Source organism: Narcine bancroftii, chromosome 9 (assembly GCF_036971445.1).
Source record: "Narcine bancroftii isolate sNarBan1 chromosome 9, sNarBan1.hap1, whole genome shotgun sequence".
Lineage (NCBI taxonomy): Eukaryota > Metazoa > Chordata > Chondrichthyes > Torpediniformes > Narcinidae > Narcine > Narcine bancroftii.
This window is the reverse complement of record NC_091477.1, coordinates 107,052,150-107,063,094: the sequence shown is the minus strand read 5'-3', so window position 1 is coordinate 107,063,094 and position 10,945 is coordinate 107,052,150.

Genomic DNA, 10,945 nt, shown 5'->3' with positions numbered 1-10,945 from the left:
GGAGATGTGGTTGTCCGACAAGGGATAAAGGACAACTCAGGAGGTGAAGGGGAGATTGGGGATAAATAAGATAGAAATAGGAGAATAAGGAAAATGTTAGATGTTGTAGGAATGTTGTCTTATAAAGAGTTGAAAATAAGAAAACAGAAATGGAAAAGGAGGAAAGGTAATGATGGAAAAACGGAAAGAGAAGATAAACAAAATATAAAAGGGCTACGCTGAACTATATGTCTTTAAATATTAATGGAATACATAACCAAATTAAAAGGAAGAAACTACCAAATTTAAATGAATAAATGTATTCCATTAGAAAAAATAACATATTGGTTAAGAAATAATATTGAAATATTCGAACAAGTATAGGAGCCTTACATTAAATACAATAGCGAAAACCTACCGGGGACAAACATTACCTAAGTTGATGGAAGGAGAAGGAAAGAAAAGAATGGACTCAGTAGAATTTCTGGTGTAATTTTGTTGAATGACAACATTGTCTGACTGGCTTAATGCAACCTAGATTGTATACCTAAAATGGATGAGAGGGGGGGGTGGGGGGGTGGTTTGGGAGGAAAGGGGGGGGGGGGGAGAAAAAGTCACTGTATATGTGTGAAAAGAAATAGTGTATATCATGGCTAATGTGATTTATGGTGTGAAAAATAAAAAAATTAAAAAAAAAAAGAGTCAAGGATGTCACTATCTATTAGAGAACATTCTCAAGAGGGAGGGTGAACAGCCAGAGGTCGTTGTGCACATTGGTACAGACAACAGAGGAGATGAAATCCTGCACCATGTGGATAGGCTGAGAAGCAGGACCTCAAGTGTAGTGATACCTGGATTATTTCCAGTGCCATGTGCTAATGAACTCTGAAATAGGAAGATCAGCCAGATGATTTCATGGACGAGGAGCTGGTGCAGGGGACAGGGATTCAGGTTTTTGGATCATTGGGATCTCTTCTGGGGGAAGAGGTGACCCGTTCAAGAGAGATGAGTTGCACTTGAACTAGAAAGGGATCAACATCCTGGCAGGCAGGTTCGCAAATGCTACATGTTGGGTTTAAACTAGAATTGCAGTGAGGTGGGATCCTCTACAGGACAGAGGCAGGATCCTCTACAGGACAGAGGCAGGTGAGAGATTAGAAGTTGATATGAAGGGTGATGAGAGAAAGTTTAGTGGGCAGGAAAAAGGCAGTGAGCGAGGAAGGACTACTGGTTTAAATTACACCTATTTTAATGCTAGAGGCTTGTCAGGTAAGCCAGATGAACAGGGCATGGATAAACAAACACAGATGACTGGGATGTGGAAGATAAGATGAAGGCACAGAGTTTTTTATTTATTCATATTACAGAAACGGTATCCACAGGACATCAGTTTAAGGTGAGAGAGAGAAAGTTAACAGGAACATGAGGTTAATTTAAAAACAGAAGGTGGTGAGTGTATAGAACGGGCTGCTGGAGGAGGTGGATAGGTAATATTGTAACATTTGAAGAAATTTTTTTGGATATATGGATAGGCTTAGAGCAATGGTTTTCAAATTTTTTCTTTCCACTTACATACTATCTTGAGTAATTCCTATGCAATAGGTGCTCTGTGATTGACAAGGGATTACTTAAGGTGGTATAGTGAGTGGGAAAAAAAAGGTTGAGAACCACTGCTCTAGACCCAATTGTTACTGAAATATTTTGCTTGTGAAAAATTGTCATTGGCCCATTTCCTTTGGAGTTATGAAATCGTGCACATAGCAAGTCATTTAGGTACGATTAAAACAGTGGTTTTGAAACTTTTTCTTTCCACTTACATACCACCTTAAGCAATCCCTTACTAATCACAGAGCACTTATAGGGATTATGATATATGAGTAGAAAGAAAAAGTTTGAAAACCACTGGTTGAGAGGAAATATGGGCGAATTGCAGAGTGCTGGGGCTAGTGTTGATGGGACATTTTGGTCGATATGGGCAAGTTGGGATGAAGCCTGTTTCCATGCTGTATGACTCTGTGACTCCATAAGACACTGAATCAAGAGAACAAGACTTATTTTTTATTCATTCCTTTGTACTGAGATTATCTAAACACAAACCCCAGATCAAATCTGGAGAATTTATTCTGAGATAGATTCAGAATGTCTTTACCAAATAAGAATTTAACTAAATAGTTTCATGAAATTTAGTCCAATACCTGAAATGCCAAATGTTTGCTCATCGACCATCATCTTGCTCAGTAGGTATCACTTTCAGTTTATTTGACTGTGACTCTTTGATAAGCAATAATGTGTGATTCTGCATGCATGGATAAGAATTTGCTTCTAACAGTTATAGAATTCTTTGTCTGTCTCCACCACCTTTTATAAAACAGAATATCACAGCAGTATTTAATGATTAATAGATGCTGAGTCATTGCAACCCAATTACAAGCCAAAGGGTTATGTTTATTCCCGTCTTCTATTTGGTAAGACTGAGTAGAATCTCTCATTCAACAATGAGATGAATTAAATATGTTTTATGTAAGTGGGTTATTTTCTTCATCTCATTCTTCCTTCACAGTGAGCCCTCCTGCCTATCCCTCACCCCCTTTAATGTAGAAAAGGCATAAAGAAAAAAATTGTTAAAGTACAGATGGATTGAAACATCAGAGCCCAGGAAAGCATCATCTGTGCTGCCTTGTCAAGGTCCCTAAGAAATTTGTATGTTTCAATGAAATCATCTCTCATCCTTTTATACTTAATGAGCATGGACACAATCTGCTTAATCTCTCCTCCTACATCAACCCACGATGGAAAATATGCCAAGAATTGATGGTGGTAACATTTCCTACATCGCAAGTATGTCTTTTCTTAGGTGAGACCTAAATCTGTACCCAATAGCCCAGAAGTGGTCTCACCAACACCCACATAATTTTGTTGTCTTTTGAATCTGACCTCTTACATTAAAGGACAATATACTGCCTGTCTTCCTAGTTACTTGACTCTCACCAGCAAAAGACTGGTGTCACCTAGTCTTCAACAGCATGACAGTCACTTAGATATTCAAGATTATTGGTGATCTTTTATCTTGTTGTCACTCTCTTACAATAACCTCAATTTCTTTAATATTCAACAAATTAGTATTTTTTGGTTTGAACAAACATAGTGATTAATCCATCATTGAAACATCAATGTTCTGTACAGCTCTGGAAGCATATACTTGCAATAGAGGGAGTGCAATGATTTTTTGGGTTGGTTTGCTGAGAGGTGCAAGAATTTTGTTCAAATGGGTTGAAGAGTATGGAATGAGTGTGGGAGGTTAAGTTGAGAAGAATAAATATGGGTTTTGATGTGGGACAATACTATGTTGAGAAATGAGGAGGATGTGTTGATGTCTGGTTGGAGGGTTTGGTTTTGTGGAAAGAGATAATGTTCTGAGTGGCAGGTGAAAGGTGTACTGAGAATGCGAGTCATTGATTACAAATGACATAGAACAGAATTGTGGGCTGTGAAGAGGGAATGTAATCTATGTGGATTGAGACTTTGAGACTTGGCAACAAAAGTAGAGAATGAGTTGTCTTTTTTTTGGTAAAATGGAAAATTTGCTGAGGAGTAATAATGGGGTTTTTGGGAGTTGGGAAGGCATGTGAAGGAGCAGGGATTAGGGATGAGAACAGGGCGGGAGTGTTAAGCTACCTCAAGAGAATATGAGGAGTCTTTGCAGTAAGGAGGCTTTGTTCAAGAATGGAATATCTCTGGCTTGGTGGTGTGATGAGCAGATGGTAACTCAGTGAATCATGGTGTTATACTGCAGGGCAACCAAACCTTTGGCCCAATTCATCCATTCCAACCAAGTTGTCTATTTGCGGTAGTCCAATTTGCCTACATATCCCTTTAAACCTTTCTAACCATTGTTAGGTCTGCTTTGTTCGAGAATGAGTGAGTCAGACACCAGACTGAGTCGAAATCAAGGTTCTTTATTATCGGATTGTAACACTTGCAACTAACAGTGTTAGTTGGAGAAGGCGCATTCTAACGATATCAGCAAGTGGTGTTTTTTTTATACCCCAGGACACGCACTTAGTAAATTATCATACCATTACATTGTCCAATGAATAAGCTGTTGCTACCCTTCACTGTTAGTCTGCTGCTCATCAGCTTGTTAGTGCCAAACTTATCTTGAGCGTACAAGGTCACACCATCCTGTTACTCCTTAGTACTGGGTGACTCCTTCTCCAGTCCCATCTCATGATGTTTTTACCTTACACCATGTGCATGCCAAAATGTCTCTTAAAAATTGTAATTGTTCCCAACTATCCAGATTTCTCTGGCAACTTGTTCTATGTACACATGCCTTCAGCATGAAAAAGTTGCCCCTCAGGACTCCTTAAAATCTTTCCTCTTTCACCTTAAACCTACGCCCTGCAGGTTTAGACTTTCCTACCTTTGGAAAAAAACTGTACCCATTCACCTTATCTAGGACCCTCATGATTTTATATATCTTTATAAGGTCAACTCTCAACCTCCTTTGGACAAAATAAATCTAGTCTATCTAGTCTCTCCTTCTTAGTAAAATTCTTATGAATCTTTTCTATATCTTTCTTATAGCTTGGCAACCAGAATAAGATACAATACGCCTCCCAAACAGATTTTAACCACACTGATCACCTTTGTCACTACTTTCAGAGAACTACGTACCTGTAACCCTAAGTCTTTGTTTGACAACATTTTCCAGGGCCCTACTATTTAATTTGTAAGTTCTGTCCTGGTTTGCCTTACCAAAGAGCATCAGTTCACACTTGTCCAAGTTAAATTCAATCTCCCTTTCATTGAACCACTTCTCCGTTTGATCCACATCCTGTTCCTTTCTCAGATAACTTTCTTCACTGTTCACTATACCAGCAATTTTGATGTCAACCACAAACTTACTAACCATGTTCATTGCATTGTTGTCCAATGGTTAATAGAGATGAGAAGCAACAGTTGGGTAAATAATATGATCAGCCCCAATCTGATAAACAACTCCACTAGCACCCTATGGCTCCTTCCATGAAGCTCATTTTTAATCTATTTGGCAAGATCATCATGAATCCCATTGATGCACAGTAAATAACTCCAGAGGCTGAGACATAGTCACTGATCTATAGGCTTTTACTCACAGTGGACAAGGCCCTCATCCTATTTGTGACCTGGGCTTTCTGGGGAAAGGTCTATCCCCCTTCATAATTTTAAATACTGTACCTTTATCAAATCACCCCTCATTCTTCTACACTCCAGGGAATAAATTCCAAACCTGTTTAACCTTTCTCTGTAACTCAGTTTCTGAAGTCCAGGCAAGATCCTAGTACAGTACAACTCCAATTACCTTAATGGTCGGTTCCGGGCCTAATTTGGATACACGTTTTTTTTTGGAGAACTGGTCATTTTTTTAAAACAACTCAGTAGCAACAGCAAATCACTTGTATCAGTGTTTAAAATACAACAAACAACAAGGGAAAGCTTATTAAGCATTAAAATAATGTTTAATTCTCACCAAAAAAATGTTGGTCACCGCCGATCACTTACACTTCCCCACCGAGGCCCCGCTTGTCCCATGAGTCCGAGGGTTCCGCTTCTGTCTGTAACCTTGAGGTTCCTGTTGCCACCGGGAGCCCGAGGTCCACTGCTGCTTGTGCACGGGAGCCCGATATCCGCTGATGCCAGCATCGGGAGCCCAAGGTCTGTTGATGCTAGTGTCGTGAGCCCAATGTCCCCAGTCAGTTCTACTCAAAAGAAATTTTGGATAAATGAAGATTTCTGATTTGAGATAAGTAAAATTAATGACCTAGTAGTTAGGGACCCTCTTGGAAAAAGCAATCATAGTATGATTGAATTTCTCATACAGATGGAGGGTGCAATCATTAGATCTAAAATTAGTGTATTATGCTTGAACAGGGGAAACTAGAACAGGATGAGGGAGGAATTGGTCAGCGTGGACTGGGAGCACAGGCTAGTTGGCTGAACAGTTGAGGAACAGTGGAAGACTTTCAAAGAGATTTTTCACAGTGCTCAACAAAAATGTATTCCCATTAAAAATAAGGGCAGTAAGGGAGGGAAGAGTCAGCCTTAATTAACTAAGGAAATAAAGGAAAGTTCAAAATTAAAAGCTCATGTGTATCAAGTAGCCAAGAGCAGTGGGAAACTGAAGGATTGGGAAAACTTTAAAAGGCAACAAAGGACAACCAAACAGGAAATAAGGAATGGGAAAAAGGATGATGAAAGTAAATTAGCACAAGATATAAAAACATAGCAAAAAATAATTATAAATATATAAAATGGAAGAGAGTAGCTAGAGTCAACATAAGTACCTTGGAAGATGAGAAAGGGAAATTGATATTGAGTAATGAGGAAATGGCTGAGATATTGAACAAATATTTTGTGTCAGTCTTCACAGTGGAAGACATGCCCAGTATGCCAAAGATTGGTGATAGGGAGGTGAAGGGAGGTGGGGGCCTCAATAAAATAAACGTAACAAAAGAGATAGTGATGAGCAAGCTAATGGGACTGAAAGCGGACAAATTCCCTGGTCCTGATGGGGTGCAACCCAGGATACTAAAGGAAATGGCAGGAGTTATAGTCCATGAGTTGGTAGTCATTTACCAAAATTCTCTGGATTCTGGGCAGATCTTGGCATATTGGAAGACAGCAAATGTCACACCATTTTTTAAAAAGGAATGTAGGCAGAAGATGAGTAACTATTGGCCAGTTAATTAACATCTGTAGTCAGGAAAATGGTTGAAGCTGTCATTAAAGATGAAATAGAAAGACAGTTAGAATTAAGGGGTTCCATCAGGCAGAGGCAGCATGGATTCAGAAAGGCAGATCTTGTTTGATAAACTTACTGGAGTTCTTTGAGAATAAAATGGGTGCTATAGATAGAGGAGAACAGATTGATGTTGTATATTTGGATTTCCAGAAGCGTTTGATAAGGTGCCACACAAGAGACATCAATAAGATACAAATGAATGGAGTCGGGGGAAGTGTATTGGCATGGATTGAGGATTGGTTAACTGACAGAAGGCAGAGAGTTGGGATAAATGGATTTTTTTCTGATTGGCAGACAATGGTAAGTGGGGTGCCACACCCCTCTGTGCCCTACAGTTCACTGTGCAAGTTCTTTCTTGGTTTGTCCTTCCAAAATGCAACACCTCACACTTGTCTGCATTAAATTCCATCTTCCATTTTTCAGCCAATTTTTCCAGCTGGTCCAAATCCCTCAACAAGTTCTGAAAACCTTCTTTGCTGTCCACAACGCCTCCAATATTAGTGTCATGTGCAAACTTGCTGATCCAATTTACCACATTATTATCCAGATCATTGATACAGATGACAAACAATGGTCCCAGCACTGATCCCTGAGGCACACCATCGTCACAGGCCTCCAGTCTGAGAAGCAATCATCCACCTCTACTCTCTGGTTTCTCCCATCCAGCCATTGACAAATCCAGTTCACTGCTTTACCATGAATATCTAGCATCTGAACCTTCTTGACTAACCTCCTTGTCAAAGGTCTTACTAGAGTCCATGTAGACAATATCCACAGGCTTTCCTTCGTCAACTTTCCTGGTAACCTCCTCAATAAACTCTACAAGATTGGTTAAACACAACCAACCACAGTTTCTGGCTATCCAAATAATTGTACATATGATCTCTTAGAACACCTCCCAATAATTTACCTACTACTGACGTCAGGCTCACCAGCCTATAATTTCCAGGTTTACTTGTGGAGCCTTTTTTTAAACAACGGAACTAACTTGAGCTACCCTCCAATCCGCCAGCACCTCACCCATGTCCTGAAATGAGGGGGAAGGGACGATGTATAAAAAGGGCAGCATGGTTGGCGTAATGGACAGTGCCAGCAATCAGGTCTGGGGTTCGAATCCTGTGCTGTCTGTAAGGAGTTTGTGCATTCTCCCCGTGTCTCTGTGAATTTTCCTGGGGAATCTGGTTTCCCCCCACCATTCAAAACATACCAGGGATGTTGGTTAATTTGGTGAAAATAGGGTGGCACAGACTTATGGGACGAAGTGGGCATTTACTGTGCTGTATGTCTAAATTTAAATTTAAAATTTCTACATGTTCAAACCAAAATGTATTCAGTATTATTTAATAGCCTTGAATAAAATTTGGAATGTCCACTTTAATTACATGTGAATTGTTTGATTACAAATTTAAAACTGTGGAGCACAGGGGAAAATAAATGAAAAAATTGCATTTGTCCCAAATATTGATGTTCATAATGGGGGTTGGATATTGGGGCTGAAAGTAGCATGGGTATGTTGAGGGAGATATGTTGGAGGGAAGGATGTACTGCCTGATTGAATGGTCAGGATAGAGCGTACTTTTATTAGCTTTTGGTATTTAGACACCACTTGCAATTATTGCCCTCCCTCCTTTAAAATTGTGAGCTTACAAAACTTGCAGAGTACATTTCTGCTGCTGGTGCACCCCAGCACTTCATGGGTGTACATAGTTTTCAACTCCTAGATTAATTTTGAGTCAATGAAGTGGAAGTTGTCCTTGGTGTGAAGGGGTCTTCACGTGGACAGTGCAGTGGTCCCTTCCACCATTGCTATCATGACATGGATCAGCAAGAGGGATGTGCAGTTTCGGCTGCGGCCAAGGATATTCTTTTTAACCAATCCTTCTGATCAAGTATGATTTACTTCCAGTTCCAGTTCTGTGGGGTTTCTGAGGTGATTGATGCCCACCACTGTGGGAACCACAGACTCTTCCACAGACAGATCCTGTTGTGAGAAGTGGCGGGTGAGTTGTTCAGAGGCTGCTCTTCCATTTATACCTGTGGGCTCTCACTACACAGTCTCCAAGTTCTCAGGCCACAGCTGGTCAAGAAGCCATCTCTCAGCAATAACGACTCAGGGTTGACATTGCCCTCCAGGCACCTGTGTGAAGCTTGCGTGTTCTGTCTGTGTTAAAAACACACCAAAATGGTGGAGGAACTCAGCCAGTCTTGCAGCCTCCATAGGAGATTTAAAAAAATATTAGCAGCATTTTGGGCCTGAGCCCTTCTTCAAGGAATAAGCAAAAAACAGGAAATCTCAGAATAGAGATGGTGCTGACTGGAGGAGGAGTCCAGACCAGCAAAACGTGTTGATTGGATATGATTAGAGGAGAGGTGATAATTGATTATGTCTGTGTGAAAGGAGACCGAGGGAAAAAGGAGAGACAGAGCTGAGGAAAGGTGATGGGGGAAGAAGTGGAGGGAAGGGCGGTTTACGAAAGCCAGAGAAATCAATGTTGATGTTATGCCATCCTGTTAAAGGGGGCCCAAACAAAGATGTTATGAGGCTGTATGAGGCTGTAAATGAACTGCAGACCACACACCTTGATGGACTAATCATTATCACTGTGGATTTCAACCGGGCAAACCTCCAGTCAAGGCTACCTAAATTCCATCAGAATGTGGACTTTGTTACAAGAGGGACGAACACATTGGACTTTGTGTATACGAACATTTCTGATGTGTATCGGGTGGTCCCTCGCCTCCACCTTGGATACTCAGAGCACATCTCTGTAATGCTGATCCCAGTATACAGATCACTCGTCAGACGCTCCAGACCTGTTCTGAAACAGGTTAAAACTTGGCCAGAGAGGGCCATCCATGCACTTTAAGACTGTCTAGAGCACACTGACTGGAACATGTTCAAGGAAGCAGCAACTGATGGCGACTAAATCAATCTAGAGGAGTATATCAGATCAGTGATCAGCTATATCAGCAAGTGTTCAGATTATGTCACTGTGCCCATCATAACTCGCCCCAATCAGAAGCCATGGATGACAGTGGAGGCACACGTGCTGCTCAGGAACCAAGACGCTGCTTCAGAGTGGACAAGGTAACCCTAGTTATTGCAAGAGCCAAGCTAAGGACATCAGGGAAGCAAAATGTGCACATGCCCAGCACATTCACAGTCACTTCCTGGTCAGCAAGGACACACGACATATGTGGAAGGGCATCAAGATATCACCAACCACAAGACTACACCATCTGCCTGTGCTCCCGATGCCTCCCTCCCAGATGCACTGAACAACCTCTACATGCCCTTTGAAGCGATAAATGACATTGCAGCGAACCTCTGCAACCTCTGCTCCAAGTGACCAAATGCTGTGTCTTGCAGTGGCTGAACTGGACTGGATAACATTCCTGGCAGAGTGCTTAGCGGATGTGTGGCTCAGCCAGCAGATGTTCTCATCGACATCTTTAACATCTCCCTGAGAAGCGCCGTGGTCCCAACATGCTTCAAAGACACCACCATTGTCCCTGTGACAAAGAAGTCGTCTGTGTCCTGACTCAATGACTACTGCCCTGTCGCACTCATGTCCATCGTCATTTAAGTGCTTCGAGAGGCTCATCATGGGCACATCAAGCTCCTGCTGCCCCCATTACTAGATTCTCTGTCATTCGCATATAAACCCAACCGCTCTACAAATGATGCCATCATCACTACCCTCCATTTAGTCCTCACCCACCTGGAAAACAAGGACTTGTATGTTCAAATGCTGTTCATTAACTTCATCTTGGCATTAAACACAATTATACCACAGTACCTGATAAGTAAGTTGAGCGTGCTGGGTCTAAACACCTCCCTTTGCAATCGGATTCTCAAATTCCTGTCAGAGAGACCTCAGGCAGTCCGAATCAGTAACAGCACATCCAAGACCATCACACTGTGCATGGCGGCCCCCAGGGCTGTGAGCTGAGTCCACTACTCTTCACTCTGTTGACCCACGACTGTGCAGCTCAAACCACATCAAGTTCATTAATGACATGACCATGCCTGATCAGTAAGAATGATGAGTCAGCATAGATGAGGTGCAGTTGCTAAAAGACTGCTGCAGAGCCAATAACATGTATTTGAAATTTTAAAAAAGAGATGGTTGTTGACTTCAAGAGGGCCCAGGAGAACCATGCTCCATTGACCATTGATGG